The sequence below is a fragment of the Canis lupus genome, chromosome X (genome assembly GCF_048164855.1).
Source record: "Canis lupus baileyi chromosome X, mCanLup2.hap1, whole genome shotgun sequence".
NCBI lineage: Eukaryota > Metazoa > Chordata > Mammalia > Carnivora > Canidae > Canis > Canis lupus.
In genome coordinates, this window is record NC_132876.1 from 55,959,976 (window position 1) to 55,984,014 (window position 24,039).

The following is a 24,039-nucleotide window of genomic DNA, read 5'->3' on the forward strand; positions in this document are numbered from 1 at the left end:
GAAATTAAAAGAAGAAAAAAGGGGGGGCTGGGAGATGGTGTTGGTGAAGAAGTTGTAGTGGAGGGAGAATGTATTCTATCTTAGGGGTTCTACAGGGTGATCCTCTTGTTTCTAAGTATATTAAGTTCTGTATATTAGAAGATGCTCAGTCCCAAATTATATAAATCAGAAATACTTGTAGACAGCCCCAACATTGACCACCAAAACATAAATGAGATAAAAGAGGGGTGCAGAATGGGAAAAAGAATCTCAAAGAATAAACCAGCATGGTATACCACTTGGTTCTGGGTGCATACTGGTAATGTTTTAGAAGGTATTAACTTCCACAATTTTAGAAAAAAATGAGGCAGAGTAAACAAAAAACACAAACCAAACAAAGCAAACAAACAAAAATATCTTGTATATCTCCCAAAATTAAGTTGAGTATGTTGAAGGGAATTTAAGAGTGGAAAATAGATCTAGGACTTGTAATTATATAAATATGAAAGTCAAAAAGGAAGAATCTTAAAAATGAAAAGGTGGTAAAATATTGTAGTTAAGGAGAGAAAAGAGAAAAAAAGGAAAATTTTCAGTTTGATATGAAAACGATTTGTACTAGAAAAAGGAAGAAAAAATGAGGGGTATCCTCTGGTTCTATATACTGTAAATCCCTTGACTTCCCCTGGAGCTTTCTAGCGCTGCTTGCTCAAGAACTTGCTCTTCCCCTGTCCTTCCAGGTGGTCTTCTGGGGGAGGGGCCTGCTGTGCTGATTCTCAGGTGTGTGCACCTGGGGGAGCTGCCCTGCACCCCACTGGGTGCCGGGCTCAGCGGGAGCTGTTTATCCTGTGAGGCCTCTGTTCCCTGGAAGACCCGTTCCATCCTAGGCACAGGGTGACACAAGGAGGAACAACAACACTGGCAGTGGCCAGCTCTCCAACTCTGGAGTCAGCTCCCTGTAGTAACTACCACCATCTCCCAGTGACAGTGGCTTTGATGCTCCGGGGGTGGGGGGTGGCTGGTCTGCACAGCTTGGGGGCACCTCACATCAGGATAGTCCTCGCTGTCCTTGCTCTCCCTGTTCCAGCCTGTCCCTGGGGGGAATGCAGGATCCTGGGCTGTGTCACCCAGCTTCCTGGTATCGGGGCCTGTGCTACTGGAATCGTGCTCCTGGGGCAGCAGCTCCCGAAGGCAGCGGGGCGAAGCCCTCTCTGTCTGGAGCTGCTGCCTGAGCTGCTCCGAGGCCCCGCCGGGCGCGCGCTCGAGCCCTTTACCGCACTCGGCCGGCGGTATGTGGCACGCTCTCCCCCAGGGCACACTTCCTCTGTTAGTGACTCTGGGAGACTGGAGGCTCCACTGCTCCTCCTGGGATCCTGTCTGAGTTCCCTGTGAGCGCCTTTCCATCTGGGAAGAGGGGAAGAATCAGGTGCGGATTTTTAAATTTCCTGCTTCTCCAGGACTGGGCTTTCCTGTCCCGGGAGGCTTTCGCTGCCTGGCCTTAGCCCAGCTCCTCACGGGGGCCCCTACCCGACTTGATTGTTTTTTATTTTTTTTTCCATCTTCCTACCTTGTTAGAAGCAAAAACCCTTTTCTCTGTAGTGTTCCATGTGTTCTCTCTTTAAATCTCAGGTCGAATTCATAGGTTTTCAGGATGATTTGAAAGTTATCTAGGTAAGTTGGTGGGGCCAGATGAGTTAGGGACACTACTCCTCCGCCATCTTGCCCCGCCCCATACACTGGTTTCTTTTATTGGATAATGGTATTTAGAAATCAAGTTCTGAGTGCTATATGTGTTCACTGCTATGTGAGTGTATTTGCTTCTGGGCTACATAAGCATATTGCTGGTAAAAACACTTGCATATCCTAACATAAAGTGCATTATAATCACTTTGATGTGCGCATATAAATCTATATTAAAAACCATGAATTAATCCTTATATTTCTGATGCCAGTCTAATACTATAGGGTTTATTCTAGCTTCTCTCTGTTCTTATTTGTAAATTATTTTTGTGACAGTGAGAAATTTGGCTCTCATTCATTATATGTGTGTATATATGTATATATATACATTTATATATTCAAAATCCAATTTTAGTATAAACATAACTTTTAATTGGTAATATATATTTTTCATAAACTCATTTACTATGTAGAATTCAATAATTGCATATAGTTCTTCTTGCCTTTACTATCACAATATATAGTTTAAAAACTGTTTAAATTAGTTCTTCTCTACCCTGTCTAGTGTGGTTATGTTATTTGTTTTAATACAGTTAGGTTTATTTGCTATTGTACATTCCATTTTTTATTGCTTCCCTGAAATTTGTTTTTCTGTTATTAATTTTTGGAGACTTCATAAAACATGACCATGATTTAAATAATCCAAGAGATAAATGAGAGAGAGTAATGTCACTATTATTTATCCCTAAAATCTATTCCTATTCTCCATTCTCTCCACTCTGTTCCCAATCTCACTGATTTCTAGTTAAGCTTTTCTGTATAGATTTTCCAAATCTGAAAGAAAACTTGTTTTTCTTTTTTATACGTCTATTGTTTTTATACCAAGGATAGCACTATTTAAAATATCCTTAGCACCTTGCTTTTCTGCTTAAAAATATATATTAGAAATCAGTCCACATCACTAAATATCTTTTTCTCTATTTTAAATAATTGTAGATTAATTGGAAGTTTCAAAACAAGTACACAGAATTCCTGTGCATCCATCACACAATCTGTCCTAATGTTAATAACTTACATAATTATAATTTAATACAAAAGCTGGAAACATAAATTGGTACAATTCATAGAACTTATTTAGATTTAACAATGTATACCTGAATCCATTTGTGTGTTTATATGTTTAAAATTACACATATGCAGCTTCATGAAGCAATCACCAGAAACATACTTGTGCCATAACCACAAGATTTCTTTGTACTCCCCTTATAGCCACACTCATTTTTTTGCCCATCCCTAACACTTGGGAACCATTTTTATAATCTCCATTTTCCCCCAATTGAAACTGATGTAAAATGATACATTAGTTTTATGTGCACAATATAGGAATTCAATATTTCCATATGTCACCCTGTGCTCATCACAAGTGAACTCCTTCATTTCCATCACCTACTGAACACATTCCCCCACACCTCTCCCTTCTTGTAACTGTCAGATTAGTCTCTATTATTAAATAATGTTTCTTGCTTTGATACACTATCTCTTTTTTTTTGCTTATTTGTTTTGATATGAAATTCCACACATGTGTGAAAACATGTTATTTGTCTTTCTCCACCTGATGGAAACGGGTTGATTCAATATTTTGGCTACTGTAAATAATGTTATAAACACAGAGTTGCATGTATCCCTTTGAATTAGTGCTTTTGTATTCTTTGGCTAAACTACCAGTAGTGCAGTTTCTGGATCTTAAGGTAGTCTTATTTTTAACTTTTTGCAGAAACTCCACACTGATTTTCATAGAAGCTGCACCAGTTATGATAAAAGCCCTTTACAAAATAAGTTTAGAGGGAACGTACCTCAACAAAATAAATATAATAAAGACCATCTATAGAAATCCCACAGCTAACATTATCCTGAATGGAGAAAAACAATTTTTATGCCAAGGTCAAGAATAGTTCAAGGATGGGGCACCTGGGTGGCTCAGTGGTTGAGTATCTGCCTTCGGCTCGGGTCGTGATCCTGGAGTCCTGGGATCGAGTCCCACATCAGGCTCCCTACAGGGATCCTGCTTCTCCCTCTGCCTATGTCTCTGCCTCTCTCTGTGTGTCTTTCATGAATAAATTTAAAAAAATCTTTAAAAAAGAGAATAGTACAAGGATAGTCCCCCATCACTTTTATTCAACTTAATACTGTAAATCCAAGACACAGCAATCAAACAACAAAAATAAATAAAAAAGAGTTTGAATCCATAGGAAGAAGAAAATATCCCACTATTTTCAAATGACATGATACTATATACAGAAAACCCTTAAAAATGAAAAGAAAATCCTAAGGACTCCAATAAAAATTGCTAGAACTGATAAACAGATTCAGTAAAATCACAGAATACAACATAAATGCAGAGAAATCTGATGCATTTCTCTCCAACAGTGGTGAGACAGCAGAAAGAGAAATTAAGAAAACAATCCCATTTACAAATGTACCAAAAATAATAAGATTCCAAGGAATAAACCTAACCAAAGAGGTGAAAGATCTGTACTTTGAAAACTATAAAAAATTTATGAAAGTAATTAAGACAAATGAAAAGACATTCTATGCTCATGGACTGGAAGAAGAAATGTTGTTAAAATCTCTAACCTACCCAAACCAATCTACACATTTAATGTAATTCCTATAAAAACACTACCTGTATTTTCACAAAGCTGGAACAAATAATCCTAAAATCTGTATGGAACCATGATAAACCCCAAATAGCCAAAGCAATTTTCAAAAGAGAAGCAAAGTTGGAGGGATCACATTTCTGGACTTCAGGGTGAATTACAAAGCTATAAGCAAAACAGTATAGTATTGGCACACAAAAAAAGATGCATAGACCAGTGGAACAAAGTAGAGAACCTAGAAATGGATCCACAACTGTATGGTCACCTAATCCTAATCTAAGGCAAAGGAGGAAAGCATATCCAGGGTGTGTGGGGGAACCATCTCTTCAACAAATGGTGCTGGCAAAACTGGACAGCAACATACAGAAGAATGAAACTGGACAACTCTCTTACACCATACACAAAGATAAACTCAAAATGGATGAAAGACCTAATATGAGATAGTAATGCATTAAAATCTTAGATGAGAACACAAGCATCAACCTCTTTGACATCTGCTGTAGCAGCTTCTTCCTAGATACATCTCTGGAGGCAAGGGAAGCAAAAGCAAAAATGAACTATTGGGAGTTTATCAAGATAAAATCCTTCTGCACAAAGATGGAAACAATCAACAGAACTAAAAGGCAACCTATGGAATGGAAAAAGATATTTGCAAATGCAATATCTGATAAAGGGTTAATATGAATTATCTACATAGAACTTAATAAACTCCACACCCCAAAACAAATAATCCAGTTAAAAAAATGGGCAGAAGACATGGATAGACATGTTTCTAAGAAACACATTCAGAGGGTGAATAGACACATGAAAAGATGCTCAACATCACTCATCATGAGGGAAAAATAAATCAAAACCACAATGAAATGCCTCCTCATACTTATCAGAATGACTAAAATTGACAATAATGGAAACCACAGATGTTAGGAGTTTGTGGTGAAAGAAGACCCTTCTTATTCTGTTGGTGGGAATGCAAACCTGTGAACTCACTCTGGAAAGCAATATGGATGTTGCTAAAAAAAGTTTGAAATAGAACTACACTAGGATCTAGCAAGTGCATTACTAGGTATTTTCTGAAAGGATACAAACATACTGATTTGAAGGGGTACATGCACCCTGATGTTTATAACAGCATTATAAACAATAGCAAAACAATGGAAAGAGCATACATACATATGGATATGTTCATAGACTGACATTTAGGAAGAATGTAGAAGGACCTGCACCCTCATAATTCACAATGTGTAGGGCAATGAATTATAGGAGATCTATGCAACAAGTTGAACACATCTTGAATATTACACTCACAATATCTTCCAAATCTGATTTTCTTTCTTTTTTTGTATCAATTCAAATATTCTTTTTCTTAAATTTTTGTAAATTGCAAAGGTTTTCTCCCTTTCCATTATTTGAATCTCTATGGCTTTCTTCTCCTTTTAGAAACAACTTCTAATGGTCTTGAATTTTAAAAATAAATGGAACAACCATTCAAAAATAATAGTGCACCCTAAATTGGAATCTCATATCTGAAGAAATATTTGCGTAATTTGTTTCATTCATATGCTGTACACATCAGTTTCATACTTGGCTTTGTTAGGGTTGGGGAAGTAGTTTTAAAAGTGTCATTCTCTTTTCTTTTAAGGGAGAGTACTATTGAATGATTTGTTCCTCAAGATCAATGCTGCTAGGGATCCTCTTTGGTATTTCTATTAATGTTTTCTATCTGTTTGTAATATGTTTTGGTCTTGCCCACAAGACATGGAGCACAATTAGAGAAACAATTATTATGCTTGTGTGGAAAACCACAAATTTCAAATAATTTACAAAGTCTTTAAAAGTAGTAGAATAAAAGGTATAAGTCATAGGGCATATCCATCATGAAGATTTCAGTGTTTAAAATTTTTATAGTTAAAGATAATTGAATTTTTAATGTTAATTCCAGTATTGAAATATTGATGTCATTTAAAGGATTGACACTTCATATTTTCTTTTTTTTGATGCTTCATATTTTCATATTATTTTCAAGATTAAAAGGTTAATAAAAAACAAATAGAATGGACCTCAAATCTATGGTCAACTAAACTTCAACAAAGTAGGACAGATTACCCAATGGATAAAGATAGTCTCTTCAATAAATGGTGCTGGGAAAACTGGACAGGCACATGCAGAAGAATGAAACTGGATCACTTTCTTAAACCATACACAAAAATAAAATCAAAATGGATGAAAGACCTAAATGTGAAATAGGAATCCATCAGAATCCTAGAGGAGAACACAGACAGCAGTCTCTTTGACCTTAGCTATAGCACCTTCTTTCTATACACATCTTCAAAGGCAAGGGGAAAAAAGGCAAAAAATAAACTATTGAAACTTCATCAAAATAAAAAACTTTTGCACAACAAAGGAAAGGAAACAGCTGACAAAACTGAAACAGAATGGGAGAACTTATTTGCAAATGTTTTATCAGATAAAGGGCTAGCATCCAAAATCTATTAAGAACTTATCAAACTCAACTCTCAAGACACAAAAAATCCAGTCAAGCAATGGGCAGAAGAAATGAACAGACATTTCACCAAAGAAGACATACAAATGGCCAACAGACACATGAAAAAAAATGCTCAACATTGGGCCTCCTGGGTGGCTCAGAGGTTTGGCGCATGACTTCTGCCCAGGGCATGATCTTGGGGTCCAGGGATCGAGTCCCACATTGGGCTCCCTGCATGGAGCCTGCGTCTCCCTCTGCCTATGTCTCTGCCACTCTCTCGTTCTCTCTGTGTGTCTCTCATGAATAAATTAATAAAATATTTTTTAAAATATGTTTAACATCACACAACGTCACTGAAATACAAAGCCACAATGAGATGCCACCTCATACCAGTCATAATAGATAATACTAACTCAGGAAACAACAGATGTTGGTAAAGATGTAAAGAAAGGGGAGCCCTCTTACACTATTGATGGGAATGCAGACTGGTATGGCCACTCTGGACAACAGTACAGAAGCTCCTTAAGAACTAAAAATAGATGGGATGCCTGGGTAACTCAGCTGTTGAGCATCTGCCTTCGGCTCAGGGCATGATCCTAGAGTTCCAGGATCAAGTCCCACATCAGGCTCCCTGCGGGGAGTCTGCTTCTCCCTCTGTCTATGTCTCTGCCTTTTCTCTGTGTCTCTCATGAATAAATAAATAAAATGAGTGCTCTATATGTACAAGTGTACATATATTTTATATCTATATGTATATACATAGATATAGATATATATAGGTCAGCTGAAATCTTTAAAAGGAAAGGCAGCTGAAATTGCACTGCTATACCAAAAGAGCTATTTTTTTCTTCAAAGATTTGATATTTAAATTATGCTCTACACACAACATCGTGTTGAAACTTACAATTCCAAGATCAAGGGTTACATGGTCTACCAACTGAGTCAGCCAGGCACCCCAAAGGAGCAATTTTGATTTGTATACTTTTCCTTTAAATTGGTATTCCTGGCATTCAATGTAAAAGATTCTGTCAAGTAAATGCAATATAGCTTCCAATAATGTTTTGGTTAATAACTTGTTTTTTTCTCAACTAATGCCAGAATTTTTACTAAGTTCAAGGAAATATTTTGAAAACCAGTGCTCTGGAAAACTTGATTTACTTAACAGTGAGCATGTTATAAATATGGGGTGTCCTATTCTATAATGAAATAACTTAGAAAGGAGGCAGTGTAGTGAAATAACTAAAAGCTGAAGCTTGCAGTAAAAAGACACAGATTGAAATATAGGTTCTACCACTACTAGGTATTTAATATTAGAGAATTTACTTAAAATTTTCAAGTCTTAGATTTTCATCTGTAAAATAAGGAAATAATATCTCATGGAATTGTTGTCAGGATTGAATGCAGTATTTTTATGAGGCACTTAATAGAGCCTTACACAAAATAAACATTTAAAAATGGTAGCTATGCTGCAGCAATTTCTTGCTAGACACATCTTCAAAATGCAAGGGAAACAAAAGCAAAAATGAACTATTGGAACTTCATCAAGATAAAAAGCTTCTGCACTGCAAAAGAAACAGTCAACAAAACTAAAAGTCAACTTGCAGAATGGGCGAAGATATTTTCAAGTGACATATCAGATAAGGGACTAGTATCAAAGATCTATAAAAAAAACTTATCAAACTCAACACCCAAAATACACACACACAAAATCCAGTCAAGAAATGGAGAGAAGACATGGGCAGACATTTCTCCAAAGAAGATGGACCAATGGCCATCAGATACATGAAAAAATGCTCTACATCATTTGTCTTCAGGAAAAGACAAATCAAAACCACAACAAGATATCACTTCACACTGTCAGAGTGGTTACATTTAACAAGACAGGAAATGACATATGTTGGCAAGGGTGTGGAGAAAGGGGAACCCTCTTACACTGTTGGTGGAAATGCAAGCTGGTACAGCCACTCTGGAAAACACTGGATATTCTTCAAGATGTTAAAAATAAAGCTACCTTATGACCTAGCTGTCAACAATACTGGGTATTTACCTCAAAGATACAGATGTAGTGAAACAAAGGGAGTACCTGCACCCCAGTGCTCATAACAACAAAGTGAACAATAGCCAAACTGTGGAAGAAGCCAAGATGTCTTTTGACAGATAAATGGATAAGGAAGATGTGATTTTATATATATCTATAAAATGGTATATTGCTCAGCCATCAGAAAGGACGAATATATACCATTTACATCAACGTGTATGGAACTTGAGGGTATTATGCTGAGTGCAATAAGTCAATTGAAGAAATACAATTGTCATATGGTTTCATTCATATGTGGAATATAAGAAATAGTGCAAGGGACCATAAGGGAAGGGAGGAGGAACTGAATGGGGAAAAGTCAGAGAGGAAGACAAACCATGGGAGGCTCTTAACTCTGGGAAACAAACTGAGGGTTGCTGTAGGGGATGTGGGGTAACTGAGTGTTGGGCAATAAGGTAGGCACTTGATGTGATGAGCACTGGATGTTATACTGTATGTTGGCATACTGAATTTAAAAAAATCGGTAGCTATGATTACCAATGGTATGAATGTTCTATAGCTTATTCTATTGCATGCTTTATGTGAGGTATAGTTTTAGAATAAGACTACAAAAAGTCTATTAGGGCCTACAAAAGAGTGAGATAGTAGGAGAACAGTACTTCTGTTCGGGACCAGGGCAGGAACTCTGTTATCCCAGACAAGTATAGAATAGGAGAACAAAGCTTTAAAGGAACAAGCCAAGATATGAGTGTGGAAACCTGTGGCAGTAATGGCTGGTAGCAGCAGTTATAGTTCATGGTTCAAGTCTATTGTCATTGTGTGAGTAGTGGATATGGGAAAGATGCCTACATTAGATGAAAACATCCTAGTCCTAGTGCACCTGGATTTTGCTCTGGCGCTCAAAAATTTTCAGACTAATTATGGAAAATTTATTTTATCTCCAAATTTTATTTTGATATGAACTTGGTCTTCTGTTAAAGAGCTATCTCCTCCATGTGCTCTTTCTCCTGCACAAAAATATGAAATAAAGAACTTTTACAGATTTTAATTTTAATTGTTTTAATTAGATCACAAAGTATAGGATTACGAAATTTAGTATTATATTCCTTTTTGATATTGAATAAGCTTCTGCATCTTGGAATACTATGTAATGCATATCCTTTCTCTATTTTTCTTTTAATAAGATGGTATAATGGCCAAATGAACATAATGTGGATTCTGGATATTTTGGTCAAATTGTTTTATAGTGTTGAAATTATTGTATCAACCCTATCAAAATTATATTATTTTACACACTGAAGTACACATTTAAAATATGATAGGTTTAATTTAGATAAATTTAGGGCCATTGGGAAAACGGAAAATATAAAATCCCATTAGAAACCTTATATGGATGAGCACCTGAATATCACAGTTGGTTAAGCATCCGAATTTTTATTTTGGCTTAGGTTACACTATAAGGATCATGAGATTGAGCCTCTCATCAGGCTCCATGCTCAGTGAGAAGTCTGCTTGGAATTATCTCTCCCTCTCTAATAAAATCTTTTAAAAAAAGAAACCTCATATGTAGAAATTTATCATAATAAAGATAAACATGACAAAATTTGAGTCCCTTTTGATTGTCAACATATTAAATGTTTCAACATGTTTAATTATCCTATATATTAAACACCTTAATATCTTTAAGGAAATATAAACATTCAAGAGAAAGAAAAGACTAATTTGATAGAAGTAAATAATTTCTGGAAAATATACATGGACCACAAAAATATATGACTGATGTAGTGTCCGATTATTTTTTCTCTAAGAAATCTAATAAAAACAAATGAAAATTACACCTAGGCTTAACTTTATTAAGAAGCATTTAAAAGTCATAGTGGTCCTGCCTATGGTGATCTAGGTCATGAGAGACAATGAGATGTGTAATGAAGAAAAGTGATTGTGGAGTCATTTGTACCATTATAGTCATGCTACTTAATCACTGTGCCCCTCCCATTCCCTGTATATAAAAAAAACAGGAAATAAATATCACACAATAAATTTGTTTTCAAGCCTATGTTATATCATTTACATAAGTGTTTAGCACGTACTTGATGTTTATTAATATTTGTATTTTTCTCTTCCCTGTTTGTGAGAAGATTAGATCGTTAATCAAAAAATCATTTTTATCATGGCTAAATTTACCTGGAGAATTGAAAAATATTCAAATATCAGGCTTTGCATTTGTCAATCAATCAAACTAAACAAAAAAATCTGTGTGCCTCAGTCTCATCCATTTATCAATTGAAAATTAATGGTAGGGCCTCCAGGGAAGATGGCAGAGTGGTAGGACCCTAGACTCACTTCCTTCCTCCAGATACAACTAGATAACACTCACACCAGAGAGAACAACCTAGAAAAGGAACAAAAGACTGATTCAACAAACTCCACAACTAAGTGTAGAGAAGCCACATAAAAAATGGTAGGAAGGGCAAGGACTCACTAGGAAACTAAACCCCTTAGGTCTAACTGCCAGAAAGAAATGATTAACAAAACTAAAAGGCAACATACCAAATGAGAGACTTTTACAAATAATATCTCCCCCCAAAAAAGTGTTACTATACAAAATACATAAATAACTTCTATAACTCAACATTCAAAAAATAAATAATGTGATTAAAAATGGGTAGAAAACATGAATAAACATTTATCCAAAGAAGACATCCAGATGGCTAACAGACACATTAAAAGATGCTCAACACCACTCATCATCAGGTAAATGCAAACCAAAACTATAATGAATACCAACTTATATCTCAGATTGACTAAAATAAAAAAATGAATCAAGTGTTTTCAAGAATGTGGAGAAGAAGGAACTCTCATGCATTGTTGGTGGGAATGTAAACTGGTGCATTCACCATGGAAAACAGTATGGAGGTTCCTCAAAATTTAAAAATAGAACTACCCTACAATCCATCAATTGTACTACTGGGTATTTAACCAAAGAATACAAAAACATTAATTCAAAAGGATACATTCACCCCTATATTTAGAGCAGCATTATTTATAATAGTATTTGAAATATGGAAGCAGCCAAAGTGTCCATCGATTGATGGATATAAATATATGGATATATTTATCCATAAAAAAGATTACAATATTGTCACTTGCAATGGATTATGATGGAACTAGAGAGTACAACGCTAAGCAAAATAAATTGGTTACAGAAAGACAAATAACATATGATTTCACTCATGTGGAATTTAAGCAACAACACACATAAGCAAAGGAAAAAAGAGGGAGATACAAACCAAAAAACAGACTCTTAACTATAGAAAACAAACTGATGGTTACTATAGAGGAAATGAGGAGGATGGGTGAAATAGATGATGGGAATTAGGGAATGCATTGGGTTGGGAAGAACACTGGGTGATGTATGGAATTGTTGAGTCACTGGAATGTACACTTAAAAAAAGGTTTTATTTATTTATTTATTTTAATTGGGGTTCAATTTGCTAACATATAGTATAACACTCAGTCCTCATCCTATCAAGTGCCCCCTCAGTGCCTGTCACCCAGTCCCCCCGTCTCATTGCCCACCTCCCCTTCCACCACCCCTTGTTCGTTTCCCAGAGTTAGGTGTCTCTCATGTTCTGTAACATTCACTGATATTTCCCACTCATTTTCTATCCTTTCCCCTTTCAGCCCTTTCATTATTTTTTATATTCCCCATATGAATGAAACCGCATAATGTCTGTCCCTCTCCGATTGACTTACTTCACTCAGCATAATACCTTTCAGTTCCATCCATGTTGAAGCAAATGGTGGGTACTCGTCATTTCTAATGGCTGAATAATATTCCGCTGTAAACATATACCACATCTTCTGTATCCATTTATCTTTCGATGGACACCGAGGCTCCTTCCACAGTTTGGCTATTGTGGACATTGCTGCTATAAACATTGGGGTGCAGGTGTCTCGGTCTTTCACTGCTTCTGTATCTTTGAAGTAAATCCCCAGCAGTGCTATTGCTGGGTCATAAGGCAGATCTATTTTTAACTCCTTGAGGAACCTCCACACGGTTTTCCAGATTGGCTATACCAGTTCACATTCCCACCAACAGTGCAAGACGGTTCTCCTTTCTCCACATCCTCTCCAACATTTGTTGTTTCCTGTCTTGTCAATTTTCATCATTCTCACTGGTGTGAGGTGGTGTCTCATTGTGGCTTTGATTTGGGTTTCCCTGATGGCAAGGGATGTGGATCATTGTCTCATGTGTTTGTTGGCCATGTGTATGTCTTCTTCAGTGAAATTTCTGTTCATGTTTTTGGCCCATTTCATGACTGGATTGTTTGTTTCTTTTCTGCTGAGTTTAACAAGTTATTTATAGATCTTGGATACTAGCCCTTTATCTGGTATGTCATTTGCAAATATCTTCTCCCATTCTGTAGGTTGTCTTTTAGTTTTGTATGTTTTAAATGTTTTGTTGGATTTAGTTATCTAATATTTTTTAAAACATTTCTATCTATGTTCATCAGAAATATTGGCCTGTAATTATCTTTTTAAAAAAATTATTAATGAGAGACACAAACAGAGAGAGAGAGAGAGAGAGAGAGAGAGGCAGAGATACAGGCAGAGACAGAGGCAGGCTCCATTCAGGGAGCCCAATGTGGGACTAGATTCTGAGACTCCAGGACCACGCCCTGGGCTGAAGGGAGGCACTCAACCACTGAGCCACCCAGGCATCCCTGTAATTTTTTTTGTAGTGTCTTCATTTGGTTTTGTTGGCTGTCCTCATAGAATGAATTTGGAAGCTTTTCCTTCTCTTCTATTTTTGGAAGTAGTTTGATAAGAATACGTAGTCACTCTTCCTTATTAAAAAAAAAAAGGATTTCTTTATTTAAATGAAAGAGAGAAGGCACAAGCAGGGGAAGGGCAGAAAGAGAGAGAGAGAGAGAGAAGCAGACTTCCCACTAAGTGTGGAGCGTGATGCAGGGGCCAATCCCTTGAGCCTGAGACCAACACCTGAGCCAAAATCAAGAGTTGGACCCTCTTGGTTGGCTCAACCAACTGAGCCACCTAGGCACCCCAATATTAACTTTTCTTTAATTGGTAGAATTCACCTAGGAAGCCATCTGGTTTTGGACTTTTGTTTCCTGGGAGTTTTTTTTTGGTTGATTCAGTTTCATTGCTGATAATTAGGTTATTCAAATTTTCTAATTCTTCCTGATTCAGTTTTGTGAGGTTATATGTTTCTAAGAATTCACCCAATTTTTCTAGGTTGTCCAGTTTATTGGCACATAATCTTCCACAATATTCTCTTATCATCCTTTGTACTTCCGTGTTATTGATTATTCTCCTCTTTAATTCTGATTTTGTTTATTTGATTTCTTTCCTTTTTTTATGCGTCTGTATAAAATTTTATCATTCATTTGATCTTTTAAAAGGAACAATTACGGGCAGCCCAAGTGGCTCAACGGTTTAGTGCCACCTTCAGCCCAGGGCCTGATCCTGGAGACCCAGGATCGAGTCCCGTGTTGGGCTCCCTGCATGGAGCCCACTTCTCCCTCTGCCTGTGTCTCTGCTTCTCTCTCTCTCTCTCTCTCTCTTCTCTGTGTGTGTGTGTGTGTCTCTCATGAATTAATAAAGAAAATATTTTTTTAAAGGAACAATTCCTGGTTTCATTGATCTGTTTTACCTTTTTTTCTTAGTTACTATTTCACCTATTTCTGGTCTAATCCTTGTTGTTTCCTTTTTTTACTGGTTTTGGGTTTTTTGTTCTTTTCCTATCTCCTTGAATTGAAGGCTATGTTGTTTATTTCAGATTTTTCTTGCTTCTTGAGATAGGCCTGTATCATTTTAAACATCCCTCTTAAAACAGCTTTTGCTACATTCCAAAGATTTTTGGTTGTGTTTTCATTTTCATTTGTCTCCATGGATTTTTTAAAGTTCTTCTTTGATTTTTTGGTTGACCCATTCTGTGCTTGGTAGCATGTTATTTAACCTCCACATGTATATGGAATTTTTTATACAAGATTTTTGTGGCTGATTTCTAGTTACATGGCATAGTATTGTGGTCAGAAGAGATGTGTGTATGACTTCAGTATTTTTGGATTTGTTGAGACTGGTTTTATGGTCTAATATGTGATATATTCTGAAAATGTTCCATGTGCACTTGAAAAGAATGTGTTTTCTGCTATTTTAGAATGGAATATTCTTTATATATCTGTTAGATCCATCAGGTTCAACTTATGATTCAGTACCACTGTTTCCTTTTTGATTTTTTCTTTGTATGACCTATCCATTCTTGTAAGTGAGGTATTAAATTTCCTTACTATTATTGTATTACTACTGATTACTTCCTTTATGTTTGTTATTAGTTGATTTATGAATTTGGATGCCCCCATTTGGGGTACATAAACATTTACAAGTGTTGTATTTGTTTGTTGTATTGTCTTGTTAGATTGTTCTGCTTATGATTATATAGTGTCCTTTGTCTCTTTTTACAGATTTTGTTTTAAAATGTCTTTTGTCCAATATAGGTATTACTACCCTGACTTTATTTTCACTTTCTTTTTCAAGATAATTGCTTTTCCATCCATTCACTTTCAATCTGCATCTGTCTTTAAGTCTGAATTGAGTCTCTTGTAAGCAGCACAGAGATGAGTATTGCTTTTTTATCCATTCTGTCACCTTATGTCTTTTGATTGGAGAATGTAGACCAATTGCTTTAAAAGTAATTATTGATAGGTATGTGCTTATCACCATTTTGTTACTTTATTATGGTTGTTTTTGTAGTTCTCTGTTCCCCTCTTCTTTCATTCTCTTCTCTCATGGCTTGTTGGTTTTCTTTGGTGACATACTTGGGTTAATTTTTCTTTATTTTTTGTATATATATAATTATTGGCTTTTTAATTGTTATTCTAATTAGGTTTCTATATAACTTCTTATGCATTTAGTGGTCTATATTAAGTTCATCATCAGGATTCCTGGGGTCGCTCAGTGGTTGAGCATCTACCTTCGGTTCAGGACGTGATCCCGGAGTTTCAGGATTGAGTCCTGCATGAGGCTTCTGCATGTAGCCTGCTTCTCCTCCCTCTGCCTGTGTTTCTGTCTCTCTCTGTGTCTCTCATGAACAAATAAGTAAAATCTTAAAAAAAGTTCATGGTTACGTAAGTTTGATCCATTTTTACTCCTTTCCCCCGACACACATTTTAGGTATATGTACCATCCCTTTTTTTTTCTTTCTTTCTAAAACCCTTGATTAATTTTAAAGACTTTTTATTCCTTTTGTTTTCTACATTTTTTTATCCTAGTTATGATCCTTTATTTCCACTCAGAGTTCCCTTTAACATTTTTTGTAGGGGTGGTTTAGTGGTCATGAATTCCTTTAACTTTTGTTTCTCTGGTAAACTCTTTATCTCTCCTTCCATTTTGAATTATATCCTTGTTGGATAGTGTATTCATGATGCAAATCTTTTTTTCTTTCAGTACTTGGAATATATCATGACAATCCCTTTTAGCCTGCAAAGTTTCTGCTCAAAAAACAGCTGATATTCATAAGGGGTTTCCTTTGCATGCAACTATCTTCTTTCTCTTGCTGCTTTCAAAAGTCCCACTTATCATTACTTTTTGGCATTTTAATAACTATGTTTTGTTGTGGATCTCCTTTTGTTTTTTTGGGATCTCTGTGCCTTCTAGCCCTGGATATCTTTTTTCTTACCCAGATTAGGGACATTTTCAGCTATTATTTCCTCAATTAGTATTATTTTGAGGCATGATTCAAAACTGTGTCCATCTGAGTTTAAATAAAGTTTTTTTCTTATAATTCTTTCTGGGTTCATAAGATACAGTGGATAATATTTTATACTTTTAAAAATATTTTTGGGTGCAACTACTTGGTTAGACAAGCCCATTTGTGTATGGTAGTAAATCTTGGTGTGGTGTCTAAATCATAGGTCAATCATACTGAAAATAATCAAATGGTGAAATAAAGTAGTAGGCTAATATTCAGATTTATACTTTTGTTATCCCAAATATTCTAATAAATGGATCAGTTTTATAATAAATAAGGTAATTTTTAAAAAGGAAGGAGGGCACAGTGAGAAGATTAAAATATGTTTGATATCTTGGAAACAAAATTCATAATGTAATATGGGAAAAAAACTTAGCTACTAATTCTGGAAATTTGGTTTTGGAAGGTGATTTTATAAATGCATTCTTGAAGATGGCAGCATAGTATGAAGAACTTAGGTTTGACATATCTTTCCAACAAAATTAGATAACTGATCAAATCATTACATTTTAAATTTTTAATTAAAAATATTCTATTCTTTTATTTCAGATAGAGAAAGTCAGGTGAGGAGCAGGGCAAGATGGGCAAATAGATTCTCATTGAGCACAGAGCCCCACACAAGGCTCAATCCCACAACCCTGAGATCACAACCTGAGCTGAAATCATGAGCCACATACTTAACTGAAGGAACCACCCAAGTGTCCCTCAAATCATTATAAATATACTAGAAATCCATCTGAAGATTAACAGAAAAATTCCACAACTAGAGGGAGAGAATAATCTACATGAAAGAAAGTAAAAATGTGGAGATGTGATTTGGTAGAGAAACAGATTGTGGGTGTTGTGGAGGGGAGAGATCCATGGTTGCAGAGAAAGGTAAGAGAGAGAGGAGCACATATTGGAATAGATAAGAAGAACGTTTCTCCAAAAGCATTGGCTGGAAAAATCAAAGGGGCTGATTTTCATGAGCTCTTGCAATCATGGGGCTTAAAGCCTAGAGTTGTAAAATCAACAAGTTTAGCTGTGATAGAGCTCTGAGGGTGCTGCTGTACTCCTGGAGACAAGGCAAACAAACAACTCAAGGACAGAGAGCATGGAAACAGCAATCTGAAGTATCTCGGGTACACAGAGGGGAGATTACTTACTCTTCTTGGAAGACACCCCTGAGAGGTAACATTCACAGATACACCTCTCCTGGGACAAAGGACAAATGGTTGGTGCCTTTTGCCTCCCTGCCCCTCAGTATAAACAAATATCCACCTGCATAAACAGCTCAATCCCTACACTGGTTGTTTAACTTGCTTACACTAAATCTTATACCTCTGTGCTGTCCTTCCTCAGTCCCAGCATGGGGAAACCCTCCCCCAGAAGACCAGTGAAGGCCCTTGCCCATTGTATGCAAGTAAAGTCTATGCAGAATACTGACCTGAAGAATACAGCAGCCAAAACACAATGGCAGTGTACACAAAGCACAAACCAGAAGCTTTCTCTGAAGTGTCAGGCTCTGAACACTACATAAATGATCTGCTCTTTATAAAGCCATTCTTCTCAGGAGCAGGAAATATAATGGGCTTTTATAACACAGAGAAGACAGATACTTAGACAACATGTGAAAATGGACAAATCCATCTCAAATGAAAGAACAAGGTAAGTTCATGGCCAGAGTTCTAGGCAAAGCAGATATAAGTAACATGCCTGATGGGAAATTTAAAGCAACAAGTATAAAGATAACCACTGTGCTTGGGAAAAGAATGGAAGACTTCAAGGAGACCCTTATCACAAAGATAAAAATTGTTTAAAATAATTCATCAGAAATGAAAAATGCAATAACTGAGATTCTTTTTTTTTTTTTATGATAGGCACACAGTGAGAGAGAGAGAGAGGCAGAGACACAGGCAGAGGGAGAAGCAGGCTCCATGCACCGGGAGCCTGACGTGGGATTCGATCCTGGGTCTCCAGGATCGCGCCCTGGGCCAAAGGCAGGCGCCAAACCGCTGCGCCACCCAGGGATCCCAATAACTGAGATTCTAAAGAGGCTTGATGCAATGAACCCAAGAATGGAAGAAGCAGAGAAATACATAATGATATAGAAGATAAAATAATGTAAAATAATGAAACTGAACAAAAGAGGGAAAGAATTATCGAACATGAAAATAGACTCAGGAAAATCACCGACTCCATCACATGTCATATCTGTATTATAGGAGTCCAAGAAAATGAAGAAAGAAAAGGGAGGAGAAGTTTTCTTTGAGGAAATAATAGCTGAATGCATCTTTAAACTGGGGAAGGAAACAATATCCCAGTGGCACAAAGAATGCCCATTAAAAATTAACAAAAGCAGGCTAACATCATGACATACTATAATTAAATTTGCAAAATATACTTATAAAGAAAAAAATCTTAAAGGAGCAAGACAAAATAAATTCCTAACTTACAAGAGAAGACCCATAAGGCTAGCTATAACCTCTCAACAGAAAGGTGGCTAGCCAGAAGTTAGTGTTATGATATATTTCATGTGATTAATGGGAATCTCCAGTCAAGATTATGAAATCTAGCAAGGCTGTCATTCAGAATGGAAGAAATAAGGAGTTTCCCAGACAAAAACTAAAGGAATTTTTTACCACAAAACCAGCCCTACAAGAAATATGAAAGGGGACTCTGAGTGCAAAGGACCAACCAAAAGTGTCAAAGGCAAGAAAGGAAGAGAGAAAATCTCAGAAACAATGACAAAACAAGTAATCAAATGAAACTAAATACATAACTATCAATAATCAGTCTGGGGGTGCCTTGGTGGCTCAGTTGGTTAAGCATCTGCCTCTGGCTCAGGTCATGATCTCAATGTCCTGGGATTTAGCCCTACATCAGGCTCCCTATTCAGCAGGGATTCTGCTTCTCCCTCTCTTTCTGCTCCTTCCTCGCACTCATTCTCTCTTCTCTCTCTCTCTCCCTCCCTCTATCTCCAATAACTAAAAAAATTACAAAGCATTAAATAATCACTCTGAATATAAATGGACTAAATACTCCATGAAAGACAGAGGGTGTAAGAATAGATAATAAAAGAAGACCCATCAATGTGCTGCCTACAAGAGACTCATTTCAGATTTAAAGACACATGCAGATTGAAATTAAGAGGATGGAGGTCTAGGTATCATGCAAAAGGATGACAAAAGAAAGTTGGAGTAGCAATACTTATATTAGACACTACATTTTGAACCAAAGTCTGTAACAAGACATGAAGAAAGTCAATATATCATAATGAAGGGGACAATACAACAAAAAGATAGAACAATTGTAAATATTTATGCCCCAAACATGGGCCAAATATATAACACAATTAATAACAAACACAAAGTAACTCATTGATAATAATACATTAATAGTCAGGGACTTTAACAACCCATTTACATCAACGGTCAGATCATATAAGTAGATAACCAAAAAAGAAACGATGTCTTTGAATGACACAATGGATCAAATGGACTTAGAAGATATATTCAGAACATTCTACCACAAAGTAGCAGATTACACATTGTTTTCAGTACACATAGCATGTTCTCTAAAATTGATCATGTACTAAGTCACAAATCAAGCATCAACAGCTACAGAAAGTTGGAGATCATACCATGCATATTTTGTGACCACAACACTATGAAACTTGAAGTCAACTGTTAGAAAGACTTTGGAAAGATGAGAAATGCATGAAGGCTAAATGACATGCAACTAAATAATGAATGAGCCAACGGGGAAATTCAAAAGAAATAAAAACATACACAGTAACAAAAAGATGAAAGCACACTAGTGTATAACCCTTGAGATGCAGCAAATTGGTTTTAAGAGGGAAATATATAGCAACACATGCCTACATTAAGAAGCAAGAAAATTCTCAAATAAACAACCTAACCATACACCTAAAGGAGCTAGAAAAATAACAACAAATGAAACTGAAAACTAGCAGAAGAAAGCATATAATAAACATTAGAGCATAAATAAATTATATAGAAATAAAACAAATAAAAAACATTAGAATAGATCCATAAAACTAGGAACTGATTTCTTGAAAAAATTAATAAAAAATTGATGAACCTCTATCAAGACTTATAAAAAAGAAAAGAAAAAGGACACAAATAAATGAAACCACAAAATGCCAGGAAAAATCAAAACCAACACCATAAAAATACAATTATAGTAGAATATTATGAAAGACTATATGCCAACAAATTGGACAACCTGGAAGAAGATAAATTCCTAGGAACATATAAAATACCAAAACTGTAACAGGAAGTAATAGAAAATCTGAATAGACCAATAACCAGAAAGGAAATTAAATGATTAACTAAAACAAACAAAACAAAACAAAACAAAACAAAAAAACCAACAAACAAAAGTCCAGAGGCAGATGGCTTCAGAGACAAGTTCTACTAAATATTTAAAGAAAAGTTGATACCTATTGTTTTAAATTATTGCAAAATACACAAGGAAGGAAAATTCCAAATTCATTCTTTCAGAAGAGCATTATCTTGATACCAAAATCAGATAAAGACACTACAGAAGAAAAAAAAAAAGGAACTACAGGTCAATGTCCCTGATGAATACAGAGTCAAACAAAATACTGACACAGTTGATTTAATGATACATTAAAAACATCATTCACTATGACCCAATTGGATTTATTTCTGGTTTGCAAGGTAGTTCAATATTTGCAAATCAATTACCACATTAATAAAAGAAAAGGTAAGAACAATATGGTCATTTCAACTGATGCAGAAAAAGAATATGACAGAGTACAACATCCACTCATGATAAAAAAAAAATCTTAACAAGTATGGCTAGAGGGAAGCTACATCAATATAACAAAAGCCACACATAAATAATTTTTCTGCCATGGCCAGGAACAAGACAGGGGAGAGGTGGGGCAAGATGGAGGAAGAGTAGGATTCCCAAGTCACCTGTCCCCACCAACTTACCTAGATAACTTTCAAATCATCCTGAAAACCTATGAATTCAGCCTGAGATTTATTTATTTATTTTTAAAATTTTTATTTATTTATGATAGTCACACAGAGAGAGAGAGGCAGAGACACAGGCAGAGGGAGAAGCAGGCTCAATGCACCAGGAGCCCGACATGGGATTCGATCCCAGGTCTCCAGGATCGCGCTCTGGGCCAAAAGCAGGTGCCAAACCGCTGCACCACCCAGGGATCCCTCAGCCTGAGATTTAAAGAGAGAACAGCTTGAATGATACACTGAGAAGATTTCGCCTTTCTATCAAGGTAGGAAGATGGAAACAAATAAATAAATAAAAAAGCATCCAAGGGGGAGGGGCCAGGCTAAGGCCAGGCGGCGACTGCCCCCAGGACAGGAAAGCCCAGTCCCAGAGAAGCAGAAACTTTACCAATCTTCCAAATGGAAAGGTGCTCGCAGGGAGCTCGGGCAGGATCCCAGGAGCCACAAGGATGCCCTAAGGCTCCCAGGGGCGCTAACAGAGGAACAGTGCCGTGAGGGAGAGTGTGCCACACACCGCAGGCTGAGCTCCCTAAAGGGCTGGAGCACACTCCCCCCAGGGCCCCTGGAGCAGCTCAAGTGGCAGTGGCGGCTCCCTGTGGATGGGGCTGCTCGGCTCCAGGAGCTCCATTCCAGCGGGTGCAGGCCCCACAGCCAAGGGCGCCGGGGGGACACAACCCAAGATCTGGCCTTCGCCCTGGGACAGGCAGAGGCCGGGAGGGCCCGGGACAGCAAGGACGCTCCTGCCACCAGGTGGCCCCGAGCTGTGCAGATTGGAGCCCCGGACCCCAGAGCATTCAGGACCCTGCTGACTAGGAGCTGTGGTAGTTACAGTGGCAGCTGACTCCAGAGCTGGAGAGCTGACCGCCACCACTGTTGTGTTCCTCCTGGTGTCACCTTGTACCTGGAACTGAGCAGAGGCCTCAAAGGGTAAACAGCTCCCACTGAGCCATGCACCTGGCAGGGGGCTGGGCAGCTCACCAAGGTGCACAAACCTGAGAATCAGCACAGCAGGCTCTCTCCCAGAAGACCAGCTGGAAGGACAGGGGAAAAGCAAGTTATTGACAAGCAGCGCTGGAGAGTTCTAGGGGAAGTAGAGGGATTTACAGTGTATAGAATCAGAGGATACTCTCCCTTGTTTTTTGCTTTCTGTTTGTCCCCCCCCCCTTTTTTCTTTTCTCTCTTTTTCTCCTTTTTCCTGTACAACTTGTTTTTGGACTCTGCACTGAACAATATGACTAGAAGGAAAATCTCACCACAAAAGAAAGAACCAGGAATAGTCTTCTCTCCCACAGAGTTACAAAATTCGGATTATAATTCAATGTCAGAAAGCCATTTCAGAAGCACAATTATAAAGCTACTGGTGGCTCTAGAAAAAAGCATAAAGGATTCAAGGGAGTTTATGACTGCAGAATTTAGATCTAATCAGGCTGAAATTAAATTAAATTAAATGAGATGCAATCCAAACTGGAGGTTCTAAGGAAGAGGGTTAACGAGGTAAAAGAACGACTGAGTGACATAGAAGACAAGTTGATGGCAAGGAAGGAAGATGAGGAAAAAAGAGAAAAACAATTACATGATCATGAGGATAGGTTCAGGGAAATAAATGACAGCATCAGAGGGAAAAATCTACCTTTAATTGGGATTACCCAGGGCACCGAAAAGGACAGAGGTGCAGAATATGTGTTTGAACAAATCATAGCTGAGAACTTTCCTAACTTCAGAAGAGAAACAAGCATTAAGATCCAGGAGATAGACAGATACCCCCCTAAAATCAATAAAAACCGCTCAGCACCTTGACACTTAATAGTGAAACTTGCAAATTCCAAAGATAAAGAGAAGATCCTTAAAGCAGCAAGAGACAAGAGATCCCGAACATTTACGGAGAGAAGTATTAGGGTAAAAGCAGACCTCTCCACAGACCCCTGGCAGGCCAGAAAGGGCTGGCAGGATATAGTCAGGGTCCTAAATGAGAAAAATCTGCAGCCAAGAATACTTTATCCAGCAAGGCTCTCATTCAGAATAGCAGGAGAGATAAAGAGCTTCCAAGATAGGCAGAAGCTAAAAGAATATGTGTCCACCAAACCAGCTCTGCCAGAAATATTGATGGGACTCTCTAAAAGAAAGAGGAAGTCCAAGGAAACAATCCACAAAAACAGGGACTGAATAGGTATCATGATGACAAAAATTCATCTTTTGATAGTAACTCTGAACGTGAATGGACTTAATGATCCCCCAAAAAAGGTGCAGGATTTCAGACTGGATAAAAAAGCAGGACCCATCTATTTGCTGTCTACAAAATACTCATTTGAGACACAAGGACACCTAGGACACCTACAGCCTGAATATAAAAGGTTGGAGAACCATTTACCATTCAAATGGTCCTCAAAAGAAAGCAGGGGTAGGCATCCTTATATCAGATAAATTAAAGT